Below are 25,428 nucleotides of genomic sequence, written 5' to 3' on the forward strand. Positions count from 1 at the left end.
TTGAGTTTTATTTTACACATTTGCGCTCGTTATGAAAATCGACTGTCATCGCACGGACTCCACGGTCGGTGAACGAACCGTACCGTGTCTTGAAAGGATCGTTGTTTGTGACATTGTTCTGCCGTTTAAGGGTTCGTTCCCGTACCACACAAGCAGTGCCCACGTATCCCTGTCTCTTCGCATGGGATAAAAAGGGAGGGGAAAAGGATGAAATGTAAATACTCTTGCAACCTGTCGATTACGACGACCCCGAAGAAGACTTGGCTTCTAAGCGGAAGGTCGATTGAAATTGTATCCATTGAAAAACATGCTCCAACACAAATAACATTCAGCCTGAATTCCTGATTCATCCACTCCCACCAGTAGGAGCGGTAGTAGGTGTGTGTGTGCGTGTGTGTCACCATATGTTGCTACTTAGTGGCCGAAGAACACTTACGCAATAACGGCGAACAACGTCGGAGTGATTAGGACAGATTAAAGATGGAACTCCACTGACTTGTGTGCTTCTACATCATCATTGAGAATTACCACCCTTTCCGAATGGGAAAGTTTAACTTTGATAAAGTTCGGCATCGAAATAATTGGTTCCCCTACGTTCGTGATAGTGCTGATAGTGGCGCGAATTCACTTCTCACGATCGACGCTCTATTGACAGAAAGTTTGGCTGCCCGACTCAATGGTTTTTTGGGATCGATTTCAATTAGCAAAACACATCCGGTCCACCAGAGAGAACTTTCCGTTGTGGTTACTGCACCGAACCGAAGTAGACTCCGTAGACTCCGAGAACTCCGACTGGGGAACGGCGGTATAAAACGTTCCGGAAACAAGTAGAAGCAAAAGTTAGTTTGACGCTGTTCATGTAAATGCAGCTTGCCGAATTTGCCGAATGCCACTACTCGTGGAACCGCTTTGCGCAACTTTCCAGACAGCGCAACACCAGCGGCCAAAACACGACATCCACCAGTTTACTCTGTCTCTTTGCAAAAAAAAAGGTAAATTTCGATTCTAAAACCGAGGTGTGGCACAACTTGGTTGACGTTTGATGTCGGTGGCAGAATGAAAGATAAACAGGCGAGGCAACTTCGGTTGCTCCTCCGGTTTCATTGGCTTCTTGCCGGGCAGCAAGCGGTCTCGATCTTGCTCGGTAAACGGTTGTGTGTTTGCGAGAGTTTTCCTTTTTTCAGATTCAGATCCCGTTGTATCCAAAGTCGTGTGAAGTTTCCCCCGAAACGGCTGCCGGTAACGTGGGAAGAAACCTTTTTTTTTTCTTAACAATTTTTCATTAATACAAAGTGGATTAAGAAGGTTTCCTTTTCGGTTGGGGAGAGTTGATACCCAAATGTGTACCTCTCGGATTATGTTGCATTATGTTACAGGGCGATGGAGGAATATAAGCGCGAAATTAACGTTTGAAAATATGAATTCCTTGAAGAAATCATTCGCAATCACGCAGGTAGGGCGCGAAAGCGACTACGTGTCCAACGTGCGCACTACTGCTTAGCATAATTAAGAACCATTCTTTAATCCTGCTCCGAAAGGTTTCAGAGACTACATTCGAGCTCTGGGGTGAGGTGCGAAAATACGTTCCCCACAGTTTTCACTACTAATTGAGTTAGGCCCACCGTTTTGCCTCTGTGTGAGCGGGTCCGTATTTAATGTACTCTTGTCGGGCCCCATCTACGACTAAGACAGCCTCTGCTCCCTGTGCATCAACTGTGTGACCGTGAGCGAAGAGAGAGAGAGAGCAAAAGACTGCCCATGGGAACTACTATTGCTTCGGGGACTGTACAGTCGGCTTTGGCCGTGCTTTGGCTGCATGACGAAATGGTTCTTGTGCTGTGTTGAAGGCACAATGGGAAGCTGGGAAGGGAAGGATCAAAACCGTTCGGGGTTGCCGTTTGGTAGGAATTTGATTAAATTCTTGAACTTATTTTTTGTTCTCTCGCTTTCTCTCGCTCTCTTTGTGTGTTTCGTTCTTCCTTCCTTAAGCTTTGATTGTCACAGTGGATGAAATCGCATCACAAGACGCGAAGGCAAAGGAATGCCTCTAAGCAGAAGTGATGAAAAAACGAAAGCTGCCGGCCTTTCCCGGAGGGCTCGGGAAAAGCAACATGCAACCAAAATAAAACGAAAAACGGAATAGGGATTTTTTTTTGTTCGAGGATTTCTTCCGTACAGCCGCTGTTGGTGGATTGCCTGGGCACGCGGGTGGTAAAAGTTTATTTAAGCTCTTTAAATTAATATTCCGTCAGTCGCTCGTACTGATGCTGCGACTTCTGCCGGTGGTGATGACGAAGTTGTGTGCCAACCCGCGAGAAAATCGTCATCTTAACCTTGTCCGGCGAGAATGGCGCACCAGCAATAGTAGTAGTGGTAGTAGTGGTGGTACAACAATCCACCACAGATGAGCACAAGTCAATGCCATTTATTTGAGAAGATAATAAACGAAGCGGAGGTTTTTTCTCTCTGTATCTTCTTCCCTTTTTGCGATATCCATTTTTTTGTTTTGATACGTGGTACGTTTGGATGGCAACGAAGGACTGGACTGGCAGACTGGTGGTGGTATTATCCCAAGCCACTAAGCCTCGGCAAAGCTGCTTTTCAGCCCAGGTGCCATGTTTGCGCTTCGTATCGGTGCGGGAAACGAGATGCGCGATTAGCTGCGGTCGATCAGATTCCGCGGCGCTTAGAATGATGAAAGGAAACCCGATTTGCTGCTTACCATAAACGAGGAGTCAAATCAGAACAGAACGGCAAGGGCTGGATCGTTGGTGGGGCGCTTCGTTGACAAAGCTTCGAACCGAGCATCGAGTGTTGATTGAATATTCGGATCAATTGCGTACGATGTTTTGGGGAAAAGCATCGAATTCCCGCGAATGATGAACTTTCCCGGGCGATGGTAAAACATTGGCCGCGTTTTTTGGTGGAACCGGCAGAAACAAACAACGAAGCGCGGGCAACTGTCAAATAAGCTGTAAAGAGATGAAAAGACAGCTTGATAATCGCATTTCTTTGATCGTATGGGTTGCCATGGTGATGAGGATGATGGAAAGAGTGTCCCGTCACGAGGAGCAGACTGAAAAGCACGTTTGTTTTGAAGAGAACGAGTTCAACCGTTAGTAATAAACTGATAAGAAAGTGACTCCTGGCCCGTTCTGGAGTGGGCTTTTCAATTCGCGGCAACCATTAGGAATTGATTGAAATTAGGGAAATACGTTCCGAAAGCAAACATCTTTTCATTTGGACGCAAAAACCCCAAGAATCAGGGTCATCCTCGGTGAGGTGTTAATCTGAAACTATTAGCGAGACTCTCGGATACGCTCCACAGTTGTAACAACCGAGGCCCAAAAGGCCCTGCCCAAAAAGGAATAGAGCGACAAGGCGCGCTGGCAGTTTGTGAAGTACCTCATAAAGTGTGCTAATGCAGTGTGCCCTTATCAGTACTTTCGGCAATGTACTTCGCCCTATCGAATCTGGCAGTTGGCAGTTGGCAGAGAGGCCGTTTGGAGGGCAATTTGTGCACGGTTGTTGCTTTTGAAAGACATATCCCACCCTGCTCCCAGCCGGTTTTGCCTTCGTTCCGGCTGTCATCCTCGTTATTGGACATTGTTGTACCTTCGCCCACGTGTTTACACATCTTCCGCACCGTGCCATCACACCGTCCTCACACGGCAAAGCCAGAAATGTGTCACTTTGCAATACGAACACGCTTATTTTGCGTCGTTACCGACGGTGGCGGGTTGCTAAAATGGCACCAGCAGCACGGGAATGTGTTCGAGTGGATGACGGGTTCGTTTCTTTTTTGTATCACAATCCACACCAACCAACCAACCAAACCAGTCAACCGGTGCAAGAGACCTCATCACCACAATACACACGCACACACTTGCACGCACTTTCTATTTCCGATGCAAGTAAAGGGGCAAAAATGGTGCACAAAACGTACAACGACCATAATCATTGCCACTTTCAGCACAACCAAAAGCTGGCGTAAGGTGGCTTTACGAGTTTCAGCTTCGCACACAAAATGTGGCGTAAGGAATTGGCGCTTCCCTTTCTTCGGACGCGAACAGCAACGCCTGGTGTGGCTGGTTTTATTTTTTCGGTTCGGTCGTGTAAGATTTAAAATTACGATAATGATAATGTATTATGATTACTTTTACGATCACCATCATCCCATATTTTATGCGTCGTGCCATTTCACTGTTCTTGGCAGGCTTTTTGTTGTTTGTCCCTTTACATTTGGAGTACTTTCACTTGTGCGTACGTACGTACCCACTCACACACGCACAAACTCTCGAACACACCGAAAAACGATGGATAAACGTATGACGAGTGGCTTTTACTGGAATTAAACTCGGCTGTCTCGCGATCGACCGAAAAGAAAAAGGAAAAACAGACCACAGATAACATAAGGAGTGAAGTCACATTTGAACTTATCTTAGCGTACTTTGCCGTCTAATGATGGGACAGTTTTGTAGCGAAAAATCGGTTCCATTTTGTTAACGGCTAATGCCGCAGTGTTATGGCATGAATCGATCGAAGGCGACATATGAAGCGGACGATGTTCACCATGTGCTTAACTGAATTGATACACGCTGCTTGGAGCCGTTTGTATTTTACGATTCGCATTGATACGGTCTAGACATAATTCTTCTGAATTAAATCCTTTCAAATTAATGTGCTGCAACTGTACGAGTTACACGGCTCAAGTGGTTTTGTGGGACAATTGAAGTTTGCCGGTAGGAACACATTGTTGACTACTAAGTTTTGTTGAGATTTTTGTCACTTTATGTTCTAGTTTGTGAGTAATGGTAGAGAACAAATAAATGTATATATTTTTGTTTTGCTTGCCTTAGAACTAATTTACTATAAAGATACAATTCTTTTTGGTTTGGAGGCATTTCTTTCTCCTAGCCGTAAAAGAGTACCTTATCCAAGGTGAGCTTGGACGATACGCCGATAGTTGTTCCGCCATCCAAGAGTTTGGTCCTGTTTTTAGTGACGGTCTTTATCATTTCACGAAGGGACATCAAATCCCGTGTATGTTTGAGCTCATTGATTTTGTTTAAGGATGGTTTTTTCATGGCCGTTGATCCTTCATCGCCTTATCTGGCGTACCAACCCTGGATTACATCGCACTCGTTCATACGATCATTAATTCATCATTATACATCCAAGCGAGGTACAACGTCTAATAGACAGACAAACAGTAGAAAAGAAGGAAGTGAAGAAAAATGTCAAATTATTAAACCATTAGCTCCACAAAACTAAAAAAAAAATCTTAAAGTAGACATCACCGACATGGCACCGCCTTCCAGTTGGTCTCGAAGAGGAACATTGAACAATATTCCAATACCTTGAACTGCGTTCTATATAGTAAATTGAGTAGCCGCGTACTCCACGAATGTGAAGTGATTAGATCTAAGCTTGGACATCATTCGAATGAACGTACGATCGTATGAACACAAACAAGACTTCAAGACTTCAAACTCTTCCACCGAGTCATGCAGAGAGTCTATGGGGCACCCAAATGCTCATGAGGTAGAATAAGCCTATCGAAAAAGGACCCTTTGCTATTCTACCTACGTTCAGTGGTGTGCCAATCGGAGGTTGTCAAAATTCAGTCACATTTTTACTAAAATAAAAAATCCCAATTCGTACTCTCAGTACGAAATAAGAACGATTAGCTTTATACTGATTTTTGGAAACTCTCCGTACGTACAAACGGGGTACAAATTGTAAATAAATTTGTTGAAAATCTTGTTTCAAGAGAGACTATTTCATCCAGCCGGTTTTTTTCGTTCCTTCCCCAACTTCTACTGTAAAGTGCTGATAGTTTAGTTTTATTCGTCCATTTGTCGTTTGCCCGGCTGTCCCACCGGCGGCAACGAAAAATTCAAGTGTCTATTAGGTTCATGGCATCCATTTCAAGGATCGTTAGCACCGATTCTGTTCCTTATTACCTTTTCACATCAGCCGACATGGCTTTGACAAGAGGAAGGAATCCAAAAAAATATAGATGCACACACATGCACACACACACACAGCTACAGGACGAGAAAGAAAAGCGCTCAGAGGACATCAGCGTTCGCTTATGGTTTGGGTCGTTTGTTCGATCTTTGACCTGCCCGTTTGACTTTATGCCTTTCCCACAGGGCCAGGTTTCCGGTGCTACTTCTCAGGTGGATCGCCTGTACCTTCTCTCTTTATCTCTTTCTCGCTCTCTTTCCATTAGCATCGACGTGGACATGGGTTTTTTTTTTAATGAACTTGCATGAGTGGCTCCTGCAAAATGTCATATGAAGGCTAGCGTGTCGATAAGGGATATCAAACATTATGCCGTCGGTGAAGGAGCAGCATGATGAAGTCGTTTCGCGATATTTCCGTCGCCTGTAATGACATTTCGCTACATTTGTGCCAGGCATTACATTTTAAAACAACTCTTCGGTGTACCTTTTGAGGTTAGAAATTCCTCACAATCAAGCCGGCTTGTACTACGAAGTAATGGCCTGATGGGCTTGGCCCCCACGTGTTCCCCATCTTTACGATTCGCGGTGCACAGTGTGTATGTTTGCTGTAAAAGATTAGACGAGCCGGTGTTGTTTTCTTGGAAACAAGCCACAAAACATTCCTTGCGCTAACGCGACTTGCTTCGCAACGCTCCAACAAACACCGTGACATGGGCCGGGGACAGCAAAAAAGGGGAAAAAAAGAAGAAACGAATCGGTGGAAAGGATTTTGGTGCAGCAGGAAATGAAAACGATACCGTCCTGATACGATACGAAAGAGCTCGTTCTGCAGGGCCGCGTCCTGTAAAATGATTGAATTTCGATTTTCCTACCCCACCATCAAACCTGCCAGTCCGTAACGATCTTTCCAACACAGCATCCGTTTCCAGGGCCTCGGTCGTTTCCGACAGTCGTCGTCGTCGTCGTCGTCTTCGCTGCCGTCCAAATGTCGTAGACCGGATCTGCAAAATCAAAGGGGTTTTTTATGGCAGCTTTTGCACCCGATCAACCGACCAGTGTGAAACCTCGATGTTGTTTGGTGTTCCAAGTCTTTTTGTTGTTGTTGTTGCTGCCCAGCGCGTCTTGCGGGCAAACATCTTTCCGCTTTTGGTGTGCCCCCGGGTTGCCTTACGCTTCCGGTCAATCGTTATCGTCAAGGGAGGAATCCTTGGAGATTCCCGGGGCAGATGTGAAAAAAAGGGGGAAATGAAAAATGGCACGATGGGATTATAAGGAAATGAATCCTGTGTTTGATTGAAAACTTTCGATTTCGGTTCTGCTGGCTCCCTTCCTTGGTTTTCTCATCATGCAACCCTTCCCCCAGCGTGAAGTCAAGGCAGTCAGGCGTCAAACAGAGTCTTCGATCAGGATTTACCTGTCCGTTTTTTTTTCCTCACAACTCGGTAATGTAGAGCAAGCTGGCCTGGGAAGCAAGGGAGAGTTCGAGTCAGATTTTATTAGTCTAACGTACTTGAGGGTATGTGGCTTGTGTTCTTCTTCCTTCTTCCCGGCTGAGCGAGGTAAACACCCGAAAAGACCGCTCAAGTGAGGTGTGCATGTGTGCTCGTGGTTCGTGGCACAGCATCAAGCCAAATCAAGTTCCTTTGGCAGCGTGGGAGCGTGAATGAATTCCGATTGAATGATTTCTTTCATTTCCTTCCTTTGGCTGTCGCAAGTCAATCCATAGGTGTGCGTGTGTGTGTATGTACACGTGCTTAACAAGGAAGTCTTGGCATTCAATTCGATGAATAGAAACCATGAACGGTACCGGTGATCGATCTATAAAATTTCTCGTTTGCTATAAAAGCTTAGCTTAGGGAGATTAAGTAAAATGTAGAAATGTGCCGAAGCAGGTAGAGCAACACATATCCACACGAAGTCTTGTTAGCATGAGGCACTTGAGGTCATTCTGAATGGAGGTAAGGACTTGAACTTCCAACTCACCCGCATAAAATAAAAAAAAAAAAACGTTTGAAAAATTCTTCATGATGATGAGAAAATGTACGTTAAGCATCTTTTTTAATAAAGAAATTTTTCTTGCAGAAGAATGTCAGCGAAGTAAAACCTCCAACAGAAAAAAAGTCCAATTTACTTAAACAGATTCCTGCTGAATGCACATCGAAAGAATTCAATAGCTGCAATCATTTATATATAGCGAGAGAGAGAGCGTGTGCTATAATTCTTCCTGATGCAATAGACAACATAAAAAAGCACTATTGAAAAGTTGAACCACCCCCAGATTTGGGGTTAGAGTTTTGGGAAAAATTAATATCCGCAACTTACGAATTTTAGTGTGTGTATGCGTCAGCCTGCTAACACAATGATGCTGAAATGTTCCTCAAATGAAAGTCACAAGAAATAGAAGGCGATTCATAAAATACTTGGCTTTTTGGAGGAGAAAAGTCCTCCTGAAAGGAGAGTCCAACGAGTGTGTGTGCGTGTGTGTTTGTTCGCTTCGGGGCTTAGCCAGAGTTCGTACCGGTAAAGTTTCGAACAAAGGAGCAAAATATTTCACCAATAATCGAGGAAAGCTTTGTCCTGTTTACTCTCACCCTCTCTCCATCCCTGATGGCCGAGCCCTGAGGTTTGGCAAAGGCAAAGAAGCATAGTGGAATCCAAATATTGCACTCAACGGTGACGATGGCACAAGGTCGCATAAAATACAGCGAGCGTTCGCGTTCGAACCAAACCATCCAGGCTCCGCCTGCCTTTTGTTTTCATCTTTGAGAAGCTCCCTGAGACACTGTTTGCTCTAGCAGCAGACTGGCAGTGCACTTTCGGATCGAGCCGAACCCGTTGGAGCTTCCTTTGAAACGGTTCCTTTCGATGCCCGATGCTTTCAAGTTCTCGTAACTAGTGTGTGTGTGTGTGGTTTGTAATGCAACGGGAAAATGGAAAAGTAGCAAGTAGAATACGCTTTTGAATACCCTTTCTTCCCAAAAAACTGCATTTGAGGTTAGAAAGTCCCATTTTGCAAACCGTCCATAGGAATGGGAGAAGAAACACTGAAAGGCCCAAGAATCTTGTGTGAAAAATGATCCCTTTTTCATTGCTCTGTTTTCTTTACCTTGTGTTCTGGCCGCGAACGGGCGCTTCTAACGCACAGAACAAAGCAGCAAGCTTTTCCTTGTCTGTGTGTGTGTGTGTGTGTGTGTTTGTGTGTTGGGGCAAGAGAATAATTACTCCTTCACTTCCGGGGTTTTGCCAAAGCTGCTAGAGACCGGAATGTTAAACGGGATGGTGATATGCTTTTTTCTTAATTTCTACTCATGCAAAACCTGCAATGCCCGTAAGGGATTCATTACTCATACTTTTCGCCACAAAACTTCACTACCGAGCAGTTGTAAGCAACCGCTTCGTCATCGTGTGGCCCAGGGTGGGCTCACGTGACCGATTACGAAAGATGGCGCGAAAAAGTTGCGCTTCCTTTCAAGAAATTTTCACTCACGTGGCTAATACAATACCACATGAATGGTAAGCAATAAATTGCCAGCGCCACAAACAAAATACGAAAAGAAAATGGTGGCCAACACAAAAATGGCCCTTTTCTATTCTTCCGGGTAGGATCTGTTCGTTGCAAAAGAAAAATGAGATTTTAGCTTTTTTTTTTGCGCCGCATTTTAGCAACTACGCACACTCTATTGAACCCTCCCAAATTTGGAAAGTATTGGCAGGAAATAGTAATTAAGTAATTATAAATAGCCAACACTCGATCGAATACAGATTAGGGCGAACCTGATCTTTTTCCTAAGCAAAAGGATTAAGGCTCCGCCCCATACACAGAAAGCCATCTTCACGCTGGAAGACGAGCGAACAGCTTAAGAAATCGACTTTACCCAACCAATAACCACTTATCACAGAGTATCATGGGGCTGGGTTGGAGATTAAGCGGGCAAACGAGATTTCCATCCGCACCATTCGCTAGCTACAGTTGACCTTCCTTCCTTCCTTCATTCTTTTTTTTCTTCCCTCTTTCTTCGGCTTAATTCGCTCCATTCGAACCGAAAGTGGTAAACATGCGCACTTTTTGTAGTGTGTTTACCACCACTACTTGCACGGGTAAAATATATTTCACGCATTTTATCAGTGCGAGTAAGGCAAGCGGTGCTAAACAAAAAAAAAATAGGGGGGGATAAGAAAGGTCTTCCCTTTACCTTGTGGCTCCTCATCATTCGCTTTTAGTCCTTACCCTGGCCTTTCCGCTTTCGGGACGGGTTTCGTCTTTGTTGGCCTAGATTGTGGAAAATTTCATTTGAGTTTTATTGAGCCCCAAGTTCCTATGCAAATTGAACCAATTCAATATATTTTGGTCGCGGACGCGTGTGTAGGACGCTGCCACTAAGGCGACGTGGGAACGCATTCGGCAAAACGCCCCGTGGAACAGAAGAAGAAAAAAACCCCTATTCACTGAACAAATTTCGGACGGGGGTTCGTTTTTCGGGGGTTTTCTTTCTTTGTTGGTGGGCGCTTTCCTTTTTCGCCACTTTCGTATCAATGGGTACACAAAACTCTTGATGCTTTTAGCAAATGGAGTATTTTGCGTTCAAAGCGGTAAGGGATAACTTGGAGGTGGGCAAAAATCCGTCCATTGGCAGTTGACCGTGCCCTTTCTTTGCATAGATTTTATGTGCCACCGTTACTCATATTTCGTAGCATGGTCAGCAGCTCCACTTTCCCCCACCGCCATTCACCATCCACTCGTCGGTCCATCATGAACAGTGAAGGCAAACTGAAAGAAAAAATGGAAGGGAAAAAACCCCTTTAGATGGTCACACTCGCATGCGCGCACTTACCTCCCCCCTGGAGACGGCTAGGCTGGGAACTTTCGGCATGCATTTGCATATCTTGATGACTGCGTTTTTTGCACTGGTAAATTGCAATACAGTGGGAGAAAAAGTGCAGCTTTAAGAATGTAGCTGGACGATGCACAACAAGCAATGTCTTTAAAAGAAGCTTTACTAGAATAAAATGGATTTAATAGGAACTAGAATGCAAAACGAACTTGAAAGTTGTATGAGTGAATATTTGGCATAAACTAGTTAAGTAAATCTATTTAGATAACCAAGAAAAGATCGTCATGTGTAAACGTTAAAAAATTTAAATTATTTAATTTTATTTATTATTAATTATGACTGAACAAAACCGGATTGTCAATACCGCTGGTGATGAATGATTTACATAAACATAATGATTTTTCCTCCTTAAAATATCAAAATTAGCCTCTATAAAATTTATCAATCCATGCCGTGAAAGAACGAATTTTAAGAGATTGTGAACTCTCGTTTCTCGTTCTCTTCATAAATTTATTTATTCGTGAAAGTTCTCTCTAGTAAGGACGTCAGTAAGCGATCAGTTATGGAATCCCGTTTGAAATGGTTTTCTTTTTTCTCTGCTTTCTATATAAATGGAGGGAAACCTTGCCAAGAGCTCCAATACTGGCCAGTAAGGGAAGGTTGCAGAGTCGCAAAAGAATAATTCATGAATGTTAACACACAAATCATCATCTCCGACTCCGATTTGCCTATTATTTTACTGTGATTCGGTATCAAATTCCATTAAAAAATTTACAAAAGACTTGTTTTCATACGCCACCTATCACGCTACGTTAAAGATCAAAAGAAAACAATCATAACAATTTTCATACTCATTCTGCCAGGTTTTATTATCAAAACTGCATTCTATTGGAGGCATACAGCTGTGAAAGAGAAAAAACGAACTTATTGGTCACGCTATTGGAACTGTAAGCAGCCTGCAACGGGAACAGCTTCCCAACATATTGCCCACAGTCACGCAATACTCGTCCAGTTTTACGGAACTTCTCATACCAAACATTTCTACAGCGAGAGGTGAAAAATAAGCGACCAATGTTCATTAACACCGATGTCAAGGAAAATGACCATAAAACTGAGTGAAAACTGTGTACCGTTCCAAATATAGGTGTACAACATGTCCATTATAATGTGTCATTAATCATTTTCCATTGTGTTTTTAACCAATACAGTACCCGTTTAAGGTGACTTTAAAGTGAAACCCGAACGCACAGCATTACATCTGGTTCATCATTTACAGAGCACTAACGGGGTACATAAATCAAAATGCGGTCTCTTTCGCACTCTCGGATTCCCCTCCTGGGATAGTTACTGGGTTCCATTATTGATTACCGTACCTTGACCAATTCCCACCCAATAATGGGTTCGATTTTCGATTGCTGTTAAGCCTCGGTTCAATCCTCTCCTCGCCGTCGTCATCGTCGTCGTCGTTTATCTCGGCCACCCCTTCTACGCTAAGCCTGTGTGAAGCACACAGGAGTGATAAATCGAAATCTACCCACCAATAATGCAGACAATTTATCCAGTGCAGATTGTCCGCTTCACCGACCGAGGAGGAGAAGGAAAAATATGTTCCCCGAGCATGCCAAAACTAGCCGCATCGTTTAACATAATGCGGAAAAAGTAAGGATGCTTGAGTGTGTGTGTGTGTATTTGTGATCTGGATTTCTCGGATTACAAATGATGGCCAATGTTTTCTTGCATCAATCGTTCAATCGAGGGCTTAATATTCTCTCCCTGCGTTGTAAAAATTAAAGAGAGGTTGAGAAAAAAGGGGTTAGAAACGATAAATCGGTCCGTGTGTCGAAAGGTCGAATGACATACTGAAGTCTGACGGGTTGATCCGTGTTGTCAGTGATGAAACTACAACTGTCACACACTAGCTTCCCTCACACGGGCTTTCGACATTCACATCTGCAAACATAACACAAAATTGCATCGAGAATGCTACTAACGGTAGGAGATAAAAAAAAAAGGAAACTTTAGATTGCTCTGCTGCAGACTTGAGTCTGTTATCAGAGGAAGCACTAAAAGAAAAAGTTATCCAAACAACACGGAAAGTGAGAAAAAGTTGGGAAAAAAAACCTCACAGAAAGAAAAAAGGGTAAACGAATCAGAAATAGGATGATTTAGAAGGGAAGCTTTACCAAATTCAATCTTATTATGCACAGAAGATAATCCTGTTTTCCCGATAAAGAAGCCATCGATCGCATCCCGGAAGCCGTGCCGAGTTTTGCAGAAATATTGAAGTGAAGGGATTGTGTTATCGATCGCATTTAGAGTCATCGCACGGTTCCAGGGTTGCCTCACCGTTTCATACTGTCACCATCAATGGTGCAAAAAGTGCAACTGAAAATCACAAGACCCAAAGAATGAAGCAATTATGCGAAGTTTCACCTAGTGCGGTGTTTGTGAGGCATTCTGCGCCGTTTGTAGACACACAGCAACACAAACCGAGCCAGAGATGCGGCCATCAACATCTTGCTGCAGCCATCTGGTGTTTGTCGAAGGAATCGTTTTTGAATCAACTGTGCTGCGATTCGCTTGACGAGAGAGCAGGAGCAGGAAGGGAAAGAAGCCTGGCGGAAAACGTTGATTTCATTCCCTAAGAAGATGTATCCGAAATGGCATTAAACTAAATGGGCTCAGAGACCGTTGTGGGCTGTCGGTGGCTGTTTGCAGTGTGCCTCGCTCGCTTGTCTGGTTTGCTGGTGACTTTCGAAATTTGATGTTTGACACTGCCAGACACCGGCGAGCCCGACAGCTGTCCGTCCTTTACGGTACAATTACGCTTTGTTTGCGCACTTAACTAGACAGCCGGCTTGGGCTGTACCGGGCGTAGGCAGCAGTAGAAGGCTGCCAGGTCTGCAATGACAGTCATTAGCAAATTGAACAACCGATCCATAATTAAGATGAAACGATTGCGAGCAATAGTCAACAGTGGTTGTTCGAGATGTTGCTGCTGCTGCTGCTGCTGCTGATAACAAAATCTGCATGCTCAGCAAACATCTTTACCCCGTTTAAGAAGTGCACGGTATGAAAGAAAACGTTGCAACGAGTGTTTTAGAACGTCAAACGTCAATGTTTGACAGACGCGCCTGCTTTGATTGACAGGAGATGGTATTAAAGCATTAAGTTTAAAGAAGCTTTCCCTTATAGCTTACTACTGGACAACACAGTGTGAAGGCTGGACGATTGAAAAAGATAGTCATTTTATCGCACGTGTTATAAATGTGTGTGTGCTTGCGGTTGTACAATGAACTGTGTGTTTAGCGATGGAGACGCCTGGTGGCTCATGTTTGCCCAAGTGATGATACGGGGCTGGGTGGGAGATTACTTCAGGGGTGACGTGTTCGATAGCACACTATCTTTAATTAGCATCGGAACAACTGACAGTGTCTGTAATGGCAGTGATTTAACATAATTAATCAAAACCAGGGAGAGAGGGAGAGTGAGAGCGAGAACGAAAGGCGTCATAAGAGGTGTCGGTGATGGGCAATATTGCCAGTGGTTTTAATACGCTCCGTCACTCTCGTTCTTCGTTTCCTTGGGTACGTTGACAGTTTTTTATTTGTGTATTTTCCATTTTTTCTTCCCTGTCCGCTTGTGTCAGCTCATCTCACTCCCTTGGGGGAGACATGAATATTGACACTCGCGAGCCTTCACCACCACGGCCCGATCAGGTCCAGTTGGGTGGAAAGCAAACTAGCAGGGATTGATTACCGAGCCCGTGTCCGGGGAGTGTGTGAAACTAATACTCGCACGTCCGGAAGTGCCATCGGGAGCACCGGACACTTGTGTGGGCTATCGGATCTATCGGTTGCATTTCCCACGACGATACGCCCGTTGCGCTTGGTGGAGTTGTTTGACACGATGAGAGTTAGTCGTGTGCTAATTATGCAAATTACATGATCACCATGCGACACGGGTCAACTAGTTCTGCTCGTCCGCTGGATTGTGAACATGGATTTAACGAACGGTTGGTACTCCCACTATCATATAATCAACCGTTCAATACCATTGGCTGAAGGCCGTTGGCGTTGGAAAAAGGTCAATGCCGATCGTGTACGGCAGGATTGCCCAGGACGACAAGAAAAGCTCGGGAAATCGATAGGGACACAAAGCGATTACCGGACCGGGTTTTGCGGGAGTCATTCAACGGTGAATTACTCTGACTGGTTTCCCTCCTGCCGGCTGACATTTTTCATATAAAAGCACATTAAAAGCCTGCTGCTCACCACCTGCAACTGTGAAGGCTGCCCGTGTGTGTTTTAGCGTGTGCTCAATGGTGTCAATGGAATTGATAATTGATAAAACCTCCGGCAGCGATTGTTTGAGTGATTTTATAACGCAACCACACGCAGTAGCACCTCACGTACTTTCCTTCCACTGGTTTAATTGCGTGACCACATCAACTCCCTAGAACCGTCCGTCCGGAGTACGGGAAAGCAAGATACAAACCAAAAAAAAAAAAAGAGACACGGATATGAGCCCTTTTGAATGGCAAGCTAAATGGATACTTGATTCCGAGAACGACCGAGCCTCATGGTCATGGTACTTATCGCGTTCTGCGAGATAAGAAGGATTCTCACATAACCTCACCAGTGGGCTTCCGGTTATTGATTTGTCACTCCCCGGGTCCCGCGTAGTGTGCGGTAAGTTGTCACCGTTTTCGCCGAGCCGAGTGAGTGATGTTCGAGCTCATTAAATACGATTTATGGACACTTTGGATGACATCGCTGTCATTAGCAAAAGTGTTTTCGTTCGGCGGGTGGACAAACGCTAGGGGTTTTTGTTGGACAGTCCGAATGAACCTCAAACCGGTTGGTGGTGGAGTCCGCTGCCCTGGATTGATTTATGGTTATGAGTGACGAGCGAAGAGAGCGACGGCTACCCCGGGTAGGGTACGCGCCATTAATAGCGATAATTTGTTGAGCGATTTTTCTCTCATCTCACAATCGATCCATCCATCCATCCATCCATCCATCCATCCTACTGAGCCCGGTACGGTGGCATTGTATCGTGGCTGCTGTCAACGGGCTGCCGGCTTTTCCAACTTCCGGGCTAGTAGAGAAAGGGGTAGCCCGTAGCGATTAGTGTGGGAACGTGGAACCGGGTGGGAATGCTTGTACAGTTTCGCGCTTGACAGACGAGCGCTATTTGCATAACACATACCGGATATGCCCACTGAATGACTAATTGTTTAGTGAGCAGTTTGCCAAAACTATGTGCATGATTTGTGTTCGGTGTGCAGAATTCTTTTCTACCAGGCTGTCGTGTTACTGGCATTTCCCTTCCACATTTGCATTAAATGTAAATAACGTTTAAATTAACACAATTGACTTGTCACACTGCTCTGTCCCGAGACGGAAAATGGACTAAGCTTTCTCACAAGTAATCGATAGCTTCAACTTTGGAAACTGCAAATCTGAGTCGGCGAATGAGTCTGGTTTTGGGAAGGGCAAGAATCTAGCTTGAAAGCAGCAAGGAAAATAGAAAACTCCGTTTCTGCTTAGTAGAAGTTTATACACCCAGCTTGGGAGGTTCGCGATGATTGTTGGGGCGTTTGTGAAGTAGGTGCACAAGCAGGAAGCAACCAATTGAAATGATGACGGATTGTGTTTCACGGTCTTGGGCGACGGATGGGATAGGTGTTTTTTCGAAACGAATGCTAGAGAAACGCATCAATGTTTTATTCATTTCGATGGCACATTCATACAGAGAAACATTAGGGGCAAGTTTTGCCTGGTAAGCATGAAGAAACACTTGAACTTAAATGCACTTTCCACCTGCAGGTTGAATGAACGGCGTTGAAGCGTGTAGCCAAGATGAAGTAGATTCTCGGGTTGAATGGATACGATACGTACGATACTAATACTTCATGCCATGTCTTCGGGATAAGCCGCAACTCTTGGTAATGTACCATGTCTATGCGTGAACGAGATAGCAATCTCGGGACTTCCTTCCATGCCCATCTGAAGCTATGGTTATAGAAACAAAAAAATGTTGCAGAATGTTTTAGGCTTTCAGCTAGTCTTTCATTCTCGACTCGGCGTCTCGAAAAGGAGACCGATGTCCGTGTACGGAAACGTGTGCCTTCGAGCTAGTTGCGAAACGTGCGCTTGCGAATGGAAATTCCATTCTTCGGAACTCTGCTTCAACCATCTCTCGCCACCACCACCATCGGCATATTTCTGGCCCAGCCCGGGTAGCGAATAAAAGGAGGAGAAATATTTCTTGCATGAAGCACCTGAGCAAGAGCCCGGCTGGGTGCTGCATGTTGCCATTACGTTTATGTTTCTTGTTCTTCCCTCGCCCGATCGGTTATTGTTGGGCACTTTTCAAGACTTTTTCCGGAAGTGCTGTCGGCCGGAATCTATTGTTCGGTTGTTTCATTTGTGCAATTCTCCGTGCTCCGTACGCCCGCTTTTATCGAAATTGTAGCTCTACGGATTGCGCTTCATCGAACTGCATCCTCTGTTTGGGGCAATGCTCAAAGCGCATCCACACAAACGCGTAGTTTGCAGTGTGGAGATGGCACTTAGTACGGTTGTTTCACACTTTCAAATACCATGTTGAGTCACGTTCGGTCCGTACAATTCAATAATAAACTGGAGTTGAATAATTTTACTACCTTTGTCAGGCAGTTTCCCTCACTCGGAGGAAAAGCCTACGGACGAGGAGGAAAGCAACAATTTATCGACGACTGCTCGCTTCCCTGCCTTTTTTTGTTCATGGCTCTATGAATTCCAATACCATTGGTAATGTGGTACCGATGAGCACAGAACAGAACAAAACTTTGCAACAGCTCATATTAGCGATGAAACGAAAAAAGGGTTCCAGGCTGCAAAAAGGAACTACGTGGGCTCGATGCAGTTATTAATCGAGATTTTTCGATGGGGGTTATTAATGATGTGGCTGGGGCTCGATAAATCAATGCTACCTAATGCCAGTAATTATGGTACTTGATGGATTTTCACCCGGAGTTCGTGGAAATGTGTGCGCAGGTATATTAAAGTTTGTTATTCAGTCGCAATGATGATTATCATCTCAACTGGTTTTATTGAAATCGATTTCATTTGCGATTATTGTTAGTTCGTAGAATTTCAAACATTTGCGTCAATATTGGTGGTCACTAATATTGCTCACTTTACAGCCAAACACAACAATTGCCTCACGTGAAGCGTGTGACTGGAAACACGTGGCCCAAGCGATTAATCGTTCACGATCAATCGACTCAACAGGCGGCAAGATGGCTGCCTCGTCAATGGAATGGTGGCCGTGCTCAATTTTAATCACTTAAATCCAATCGCTCTTCCGTGACGGTAGATCCGGCATAAGTAAGAGTCATTGTAGTCTGTCATGGCTAGGACACGCACACAACTACACATGTGCTAGATGTGCTAGAGGACGATAGCGAGCCGGAAAATCAAGATGATGAATCCACACACACTTGACACCTACATGGAAATATTCCACCTAATCCGAGCTTTTTTCCCGGTCCGCTACCCAGTACCTCCTGGGGCGAATGGAGACGCATGGTCTTTCACAACGAGCTGCCACGGACTGCGGGCGAAATCGTTTCGTTTTTTTCCGCATCTCACCACGCCGCTAACGCCAAAGACAACTAAATTGCAACTGACTTTTCGTGCTTGATTTTGGGAAACCGGTGCTTACTGACTAGTGCTCCATCAGCGGATAGCGCGTCCTATGAATAGTCGTCGTCGTCGTCGTCGTTGTCGTCGTCGTCGAAGAGCTGTACATCCGTCATTGTTGACTGGCTTTACGGGATTCACTCTACTCGGTTGCGTTGTTTGAGGGTAGTGCCGTGACGACAGGAAAAAAAAAGCTTCCAAAACGAGTCAGGGTAAAAAAAATATAATCCAAACCTCGCCGAGTGACGCGTTTGTCGCTGGAAGGCCTCACAGACGAACGATAACCATCGTACCGTTGTTGTTGTTGCCGAGTGACATCGGCCAAAAGCGATGAAAATAAATCTTACCCATGAACATGCAGCGTAGCAATGCGAGGAGCGAAAATAGTGTTTCGTTTTTCTTTTTCAATTGAGCTCTTGAACATTTCTTCGGTAAAGTGTTTCCAAAACGTCCAACTTCCAAAAGTTCAAGATTTTTAAATTTTTATTTAAAAGATATTGTTTCTAAAAGGTTTGTTGAATAACAATCCCTTTTTTTTGGGGAAGGGGGGGGGGGGAGGGGGGGGGACTTGTATATAGTAGAAAATATTATTTTTCGTCTCAAAACACTTGAACTTCTGTTCCGGCATTTGCCTTCCGATGCATCCGTCACAGTACGGCACAGTTGCTGTTGAGATTCCCGAAAGCAGCAGTAGGAGTTGATGTACGAGCGAGACAGACGCGATTTATCGATCTGTTATGGGTTTTATTAAAAAGTTTCCTACCGTTGCGTTGACGTGCCCCGAACTCAGAAAATTCCTGCGTTCGCAAACTACGGCTGACAACGAAACGGATTGTAAATAAAAATGTGTTGTTTGTGACTCTCTACATGTGTGAGTGCGGAACCGGAACTGTTTCGAAACCCAGTGGAAAAACCACCCTACCCTAAGCAACTAGTTCAACCCCTAAAATTGGCCTCTGACTGGTTCCCGTTTCGACATCATTCCGGGTAGCCTTTTCAACCTGCAAATGCACACACACACACACACAAGGACACACAAGAAGGCCAATGATGGAGATGGATGGAGATTTGTAGTAAAATTATGGCCATCTACCCTCGCAAACACAACCCAACCCAACCTCCCCGATGCTCGAAAAAAGGGGTTGAATTGTTGTTTCGACGGCTTGGGGCGGTCCTCGACGACGAAAAATGGAATACTTTTTTTCTGTGGTGCGGTATGTTTTCCAGTTTCGAGTGGGAACCCCCTCATTCTCCTCCAATGAATGACTCCATCGGGAGTGGATCAGTGTGCCCTGCGGATGGATTTACACACGGGCAAATAAATTATGCGACTCTCAATCGTAGCGATCGAACAGTGCGTTCGAACCAGCAGCGATCGAAAAACTTTCGATCTGCTCGATTAGAGCGACCGGATTAGAGCGCAACCGTTGTTCGTTGTTCGTCGCCGAGAGTTATGGGCTGGGATATGTAAATTATGATACGCTTTCGTCCGTTAGGGTTAGGGTATCCGTTCCGATCCGGACCGTGATTGAGAATGATGAGATAACTTGTGAGCGCTATACGAAACATGAGCAATCTTTCTAATAGCAACATTTCACCGCACTACGATTGTTTGTTTCGTGTTCACTGCTAGAGTGGAGAAGCTGAAACGAGAACAAGTGGGCTTATCGTGAGTTGGTTTGCTGTTTTTAAAATTGAAAACAACACTTCCCACAACTTCTCAGCTTCTCCCAAATGCAAACGATCAACGACTCATGATCATTGCTTATCTATCTGATAGACAAACAAAACTGTTCTGCTGTACCTTTATGAGGCAATCATTTTACTCCACTCCATTCATATAAATTATGGTTAGCTAAACCGAAAGCAACCATTAATTACTCGTTCGGCTGGCAGTGTTGTGAAAGTTTCGCACTGTCATTTACAATTAGTTGGATACTTTTTCATCCGATTCACGACCACGGTTCGCAAACTTTCTCCGCCAACCTCCACAACATCGCCCCCGTACATTAATCACAACATAATTTGCTAATCCTTTCCGAGTCTACCCGGGTCCATTATCGCCGCGCGTTCTAATACTGTCGTGCGGCTGGGCCATCGATCACCAATCTGGGCCTCGTTTTTCGTGTCAATTATTCCGGCGAGCTCAACTTTGCCGGTTTTGAGCAACAGTTTGATAAATAAATTTCCAACTTCAGGCGGTGTTTTTTTTTTTTTTTGCTGGTTGAGCGCTTGTAACGCGATGAAAAGTTTGAACGGGGTTTTATGGGAAGAAAAATAGTATGTGGTTCGATCGACTCGAACACACATCCGCACGATTGATTTTGTTTCCTCGTGAAAAGTGGCCATTTTTCAGCGCAACCACACAAGCATACAACATACAACCGAAGCCCCTTTTTTGGGGCTCATCCATCATGGAATCGGAGCCGTGCTGAACACACTTGTTTGTGTTACATCAATTCACTTTTCAGCACCTCGTGCCGGGTGGCCGGTCTCGTGAGGATGCTGAATTTATGGTCAACACAACTGTGTACGTGCACTGTTGTCTTGGAACACTTTAAAGAGCACGAGGACCTTTGGAAGAAAATCGCATCTTCCCGTAGGCAAGAAGGGTCAATCGAATATATCGATTTTGGTGTCGCTTTTCCAACCAACTCAACCATCCGAACTCAACATGAACGTGGTAGCGTGGAAGTAAAGCGGGCGGAAACGGGCAAACACTCCGCTTCCGATTAGTTGCGAGTAATTTTATTATTTCACGCCAAATTGCTACAAATGCACCGCAGCGAAGTGGCCTCTTCGCTTGAGGCAAATCCTTCCATCACTTCCCCACCACCGTTTTGAAACGAACCGCGGAATGTAATCGACCACGAAAATATGTTTTCCACCGTGTAAGGAAGGGGGCACTGTTACGCTCCGTAACTGCAACAAACATCAAACCGAAAGCGAGCCACGAGCCGTTGAAACATATGCGCCCGCCGTTTTTCCCTTAGCAGAGATGCAGCGCATTGCCAACTCGGAAATGAAAAGCTGATTCCATTTCCCACACTACACCAACTCACATACACACACACACATTCACACAGATGGTCAGTAGCCAAGCTTTCTGGGTAGGGTCGATTGCGAAACTGAACGGAGGAAAATTGGCCAAATATTTTCCCATAACCCGTCGGGATGGGAATAGTAGTAGGTGGTACAAGAACGGTGCAAAGTGCACTTTGTTGCAACAGAATGCGAGTGCCAATGAGGATGGTGATTTTTACGGAACGGACGAACGGGACGCTGCGAGGAAAAGCTAGCCTGGGTTGATTGATGAAAAGGCGCTCCACTAACTTTTTACCCGAGCATTTTTCCTGGCCACATTTACCGACAATTTCTAACAACAGTGGACCAGAAAAGAGTTACAGTGTGTGCATGTGTTTGTGTGTATGTGAAGGGCAGCTTCATTTTTAATGCATGACGCAATTGAAGGATTGGTTTTTTTCCCCCAACTCGATTTTTCCTCCATTTTCCATGCGTTTGTTTGTTTTGTTTGGTTTTGTCTGTTCATGCTTTGTTTGCACTAACGATGCAGTTGCAATTTGTATGCATTTAAAAGAAGCTTAGTTGATGCTGAAGTAAGAAAAAAAAACCCCTGCCAAACAAAATGGTGAAGAAGACTGTGACTGTGTAATGCTTTGAACAAAAATCGCGAGGCGAAAAGAAAGGAAAAAGAAAATTAATTGTTCCCTGCCGAAAGCTGTTACAATTGCTTGAGTTTGTATGATTTTATGAGCTTCATACTGGACTGACAAACAGAGGGACAATTTGTGTAATTGTGTTTGTATGTGAGTCATATTAAGAACCGAAAAATCTATGGTATTTTAAAATATTCATGTGGAAAAATAAAAGTTTTTCTCTACAATGAATTGCTAAACAAAAACACAGGAATTTGTTTAATTTAAAGCACATTGCATTGGTTAAACGGTAAAAAGAGAGTTCTATGGTTTTAGACCTTTACTTTTTATTGAGCTTCTGGGGTTCTGCGGTGTATTGCCGGTTATTGAAGTTACGTCAAAGCCACATTAGAGAGAATGTTCCCATTTGATCGTAATGCAAAACCAAAAACTGACCCAAAACCGTTATAACCTCATCGCGGTGTGATTAATAACGTACGGCGAGGGAAATAAATGTGTTCCATGTAGACCGCACACTTGCACACAAACACACACACGCACTCATACATACGTGCCGCTCCCTCAGACCTCCCGTAAAACAGAACAGGGCCCACAAAAACACCCCTTCGACGACACTAATCAGCACGAATTGTAATAAATGAATTTTAGTGTTGACTTTGTGCTGCGTTGTCGCTGCCGATGCTGCACCCCGTGGTGGGTTTCGCTGTTGTTGGTGGATAACATAACACAAATTAAACGCGCCACGAACCCGAAACCCGGAGCTCTGGAGCAACAAATAAAAGTAATGCTCCTAACCACACTGTTCAGCTAGGGTTGTTGGATGATGTGCGGGTGGAAGGCGAACGAAGGGCGGAAGGGTGGGCTGCAGAAAAATGACCACAGAAAAGCCAACGCGCGGTGAACCGGCCACGTTTTGGCGCCCACTGCCACAAACAATTCGCATTCGCTTGTTTTCGATTATAATTCTCATTTATTTCATACTGAAAGTAATTTATTGTACAATAAATAACCAATGCCAGCGACGCGTACACAACACAAGCGCACACGCACACGCACAGACCCACACATACACAGACCATTTCCATCGTTGGTGCAGGAAAAAAAGGGTTTTAGGATTCAAAGCGGACGAAGCGCAGACAGGAGACCCCATGGCTAGCACGGAAGCAGATTCAAACGAGGCAAATGAAGAGAAAAAAAGAGAGCGAAAAAAATCCATTAAGCTCACTGTTGGATGGGATCGGTCAAAAGCACACAAATGAAATACATTGAATGAGTTTTTGATAAATATAATTACCAACTACAACCAAGCTTTTAAGATAACAAACCGATAATGAGTTCTGCGAGTCAATCAGTCAATATGGAACACCAATTCCAACTTTAAAACTGACACCGCCCCATATGCTCTCAACGTCTAAAGATGGAAAAGCTTTTATTCCTTCAATGTATTAGAACAATGATCTTACCAACTAGCAATAGAATTTTGACAGTATTATATACGTCTATGAGTAAGCAATTCGCAAACCACAGAAACCGTTGTAACTATACAACACCGAAACTTATTGAAATCGCGTAGTAAGATTTGGATGGGATTTGAACCACTGTCCTAACGTGTGAATGGCGCCCTTATCGCGAATTTTATTAGACCGCCCCACTCGCTATGATTAGCATATTGGTAAGACTTCAGAATCTCAACGTTCAACTCAGGTATATTTCAAATTTCCTGAAAAACGCCTAAATATATGCAAAACGCAGCACATGTCGCAAAGCTTGGGTTTTCAGTATTGTCAAAACAACAGAATTATTGTAAAAATATTTAGTTACTTTTGACTGTAGAATGCAACATTGAATTCAAATCACCTCTGCCAATCACCTCCCTTTCCCCCTCACTTCCTATCTCGTTTTAACCACACACGATTACTACTCATTCTCGGAACTGTTCTACAAGTGGAGATAATTTTTCGTAAGAAATATGTGTCGATGGAGGCGCCCAGTACTTCACCGATTTTTTTCTTCAATACATTATGGAGGAATATAAAAAATTTAAAATTTTTAGTGATCGAGTATGAAAAAACTGATACCAAAAAATACTTGAGTAGTTTTTGAAAAATCTTCTTGGAAAGCTAAATCTTAGACAAAAAATATGTAATAAATTAATATGCATCTTGAAAACTCCCTTTCGTCCCATTTCATTAATCAAAATGTCAATTTGACCGCCGTCTTACTTTGAGCCATCCCATAGTGGCACCCTATGGCAGTGTCCACGCAACGGTGACCAGATGCAACCACCAAATGTCTCATACCACCAGGAAGCTACTCACTCCTTCCCTTTTGGGTTCCGGAAATTATATTATTTGCTAAAGACGACTACGGTATTGTTTCGACGCCCTGAGCTGAGACGGTTTTCCTTTTTTTATTATTCCGGATTGAGGGAAAATTATTCAACACCCAGCAACGAGGGAAGCAAGAAAGCGGTCTTTAAAATAAAACTCCACGCTAGTTGCAATCAGATGCATCTCTCCCTCATGGCGTAAAGTTGTTCCAAATTGGCATGTTAAGATGTTAAGAAGATTTTGGTATATTTAAAGAGCCCAACCAACTTACAGACCTATACGTGCTGAAAGTAAAGCCGTCTCCACTTTCGTTACTTTCCCGTCCATGTGGCACCGGACCACAATGATTGTGCCGCTTTACTGGAGCGAATTCGCCTGCTCGAGCTCGAGTTTTACTCTCAATTTATGGGCTTGCTAAAATTATACGCTCGATAAAAGCCTTTTCGGATGGGAATAAATCTCCTACCTTCTTACTGTTCCCCACTGCTGTTACCAGTCGGTACAAACGTTGCCAGTGGTTTTGGAGGTGGTTGAGGTGATGGTTAAAACAAATAAATTTTATCTACATTTGCTTGCTTGCTTGGGGTGGAGTATGTTGTTGAACTAAACAAGGATATCATAAAACGTCAAATCAGAACAAGACCTCCCGAAAAAGGGCCACACACTAGAGTGGATGCTGTTTAATTTCCATTTACTTTCGACCGCTTACATTAAAGACAGATTTACACATCGTTGAGAAACAATTTTATATTCAATTGTTTCAGAGAGAATAATAGTATACTGTCGAAAAATAAAGAGGGCCTTTCAATTCCTAACACGGAACTGAGTGATGTCGATTAAGCCACGAATTAAATATTTACCCCACATATAGACTCAATCCCACGGTGCAGGATGGTTTAATAATGCGCGGTTTAGAAATTCGAACA

The 25,428-nt window shown here is 44.1% G+C and overlaps 2 protein-coding genes across 2 annotated transcripts in view; both read right to left on the minus strand.

The window, feature by feature from the left end:
* Positions 1-3,910, minus strand: part of LOC126559372 (DNA-directed RNA polymerase II subunit Rpb4) — a 254,757-nt gene extending 250,847 nt beyond the window's left edge. The window contains exon 1 of the mRNA XM_050215521.1: positions 3,897-3,910. The gene's annotated coding sequence lies outside the window, so the exon portion shown is untranslated. The remainder of the gene's footprint in view (positions 1-3,896) is intronic.
* The window catches only part of LOC126558456 (glycerophosphodiester phosphodiesterase 1), a 357,972-nt gene that overhangs the window by 221,011 nt on the left and 111,533 nt on the right, over positions 1-25,428 (minus strand). The window lies entirely within an intron of this gene.

Source organism: Anopheles maculipalpis, chromosome 2RL (assembly GCF_943734695.1).
Source record: "Anopheles maculipalpis chromosome 2RL, idAnoMacuDA_375_x, whole genome shotgun sequence".
Lineage (NCBI taxonomy): Eukaryota > Metazoa > Arthropoda > Insecta > Diptera > Culicidae > Anopheles > Anopheles maculipalpis.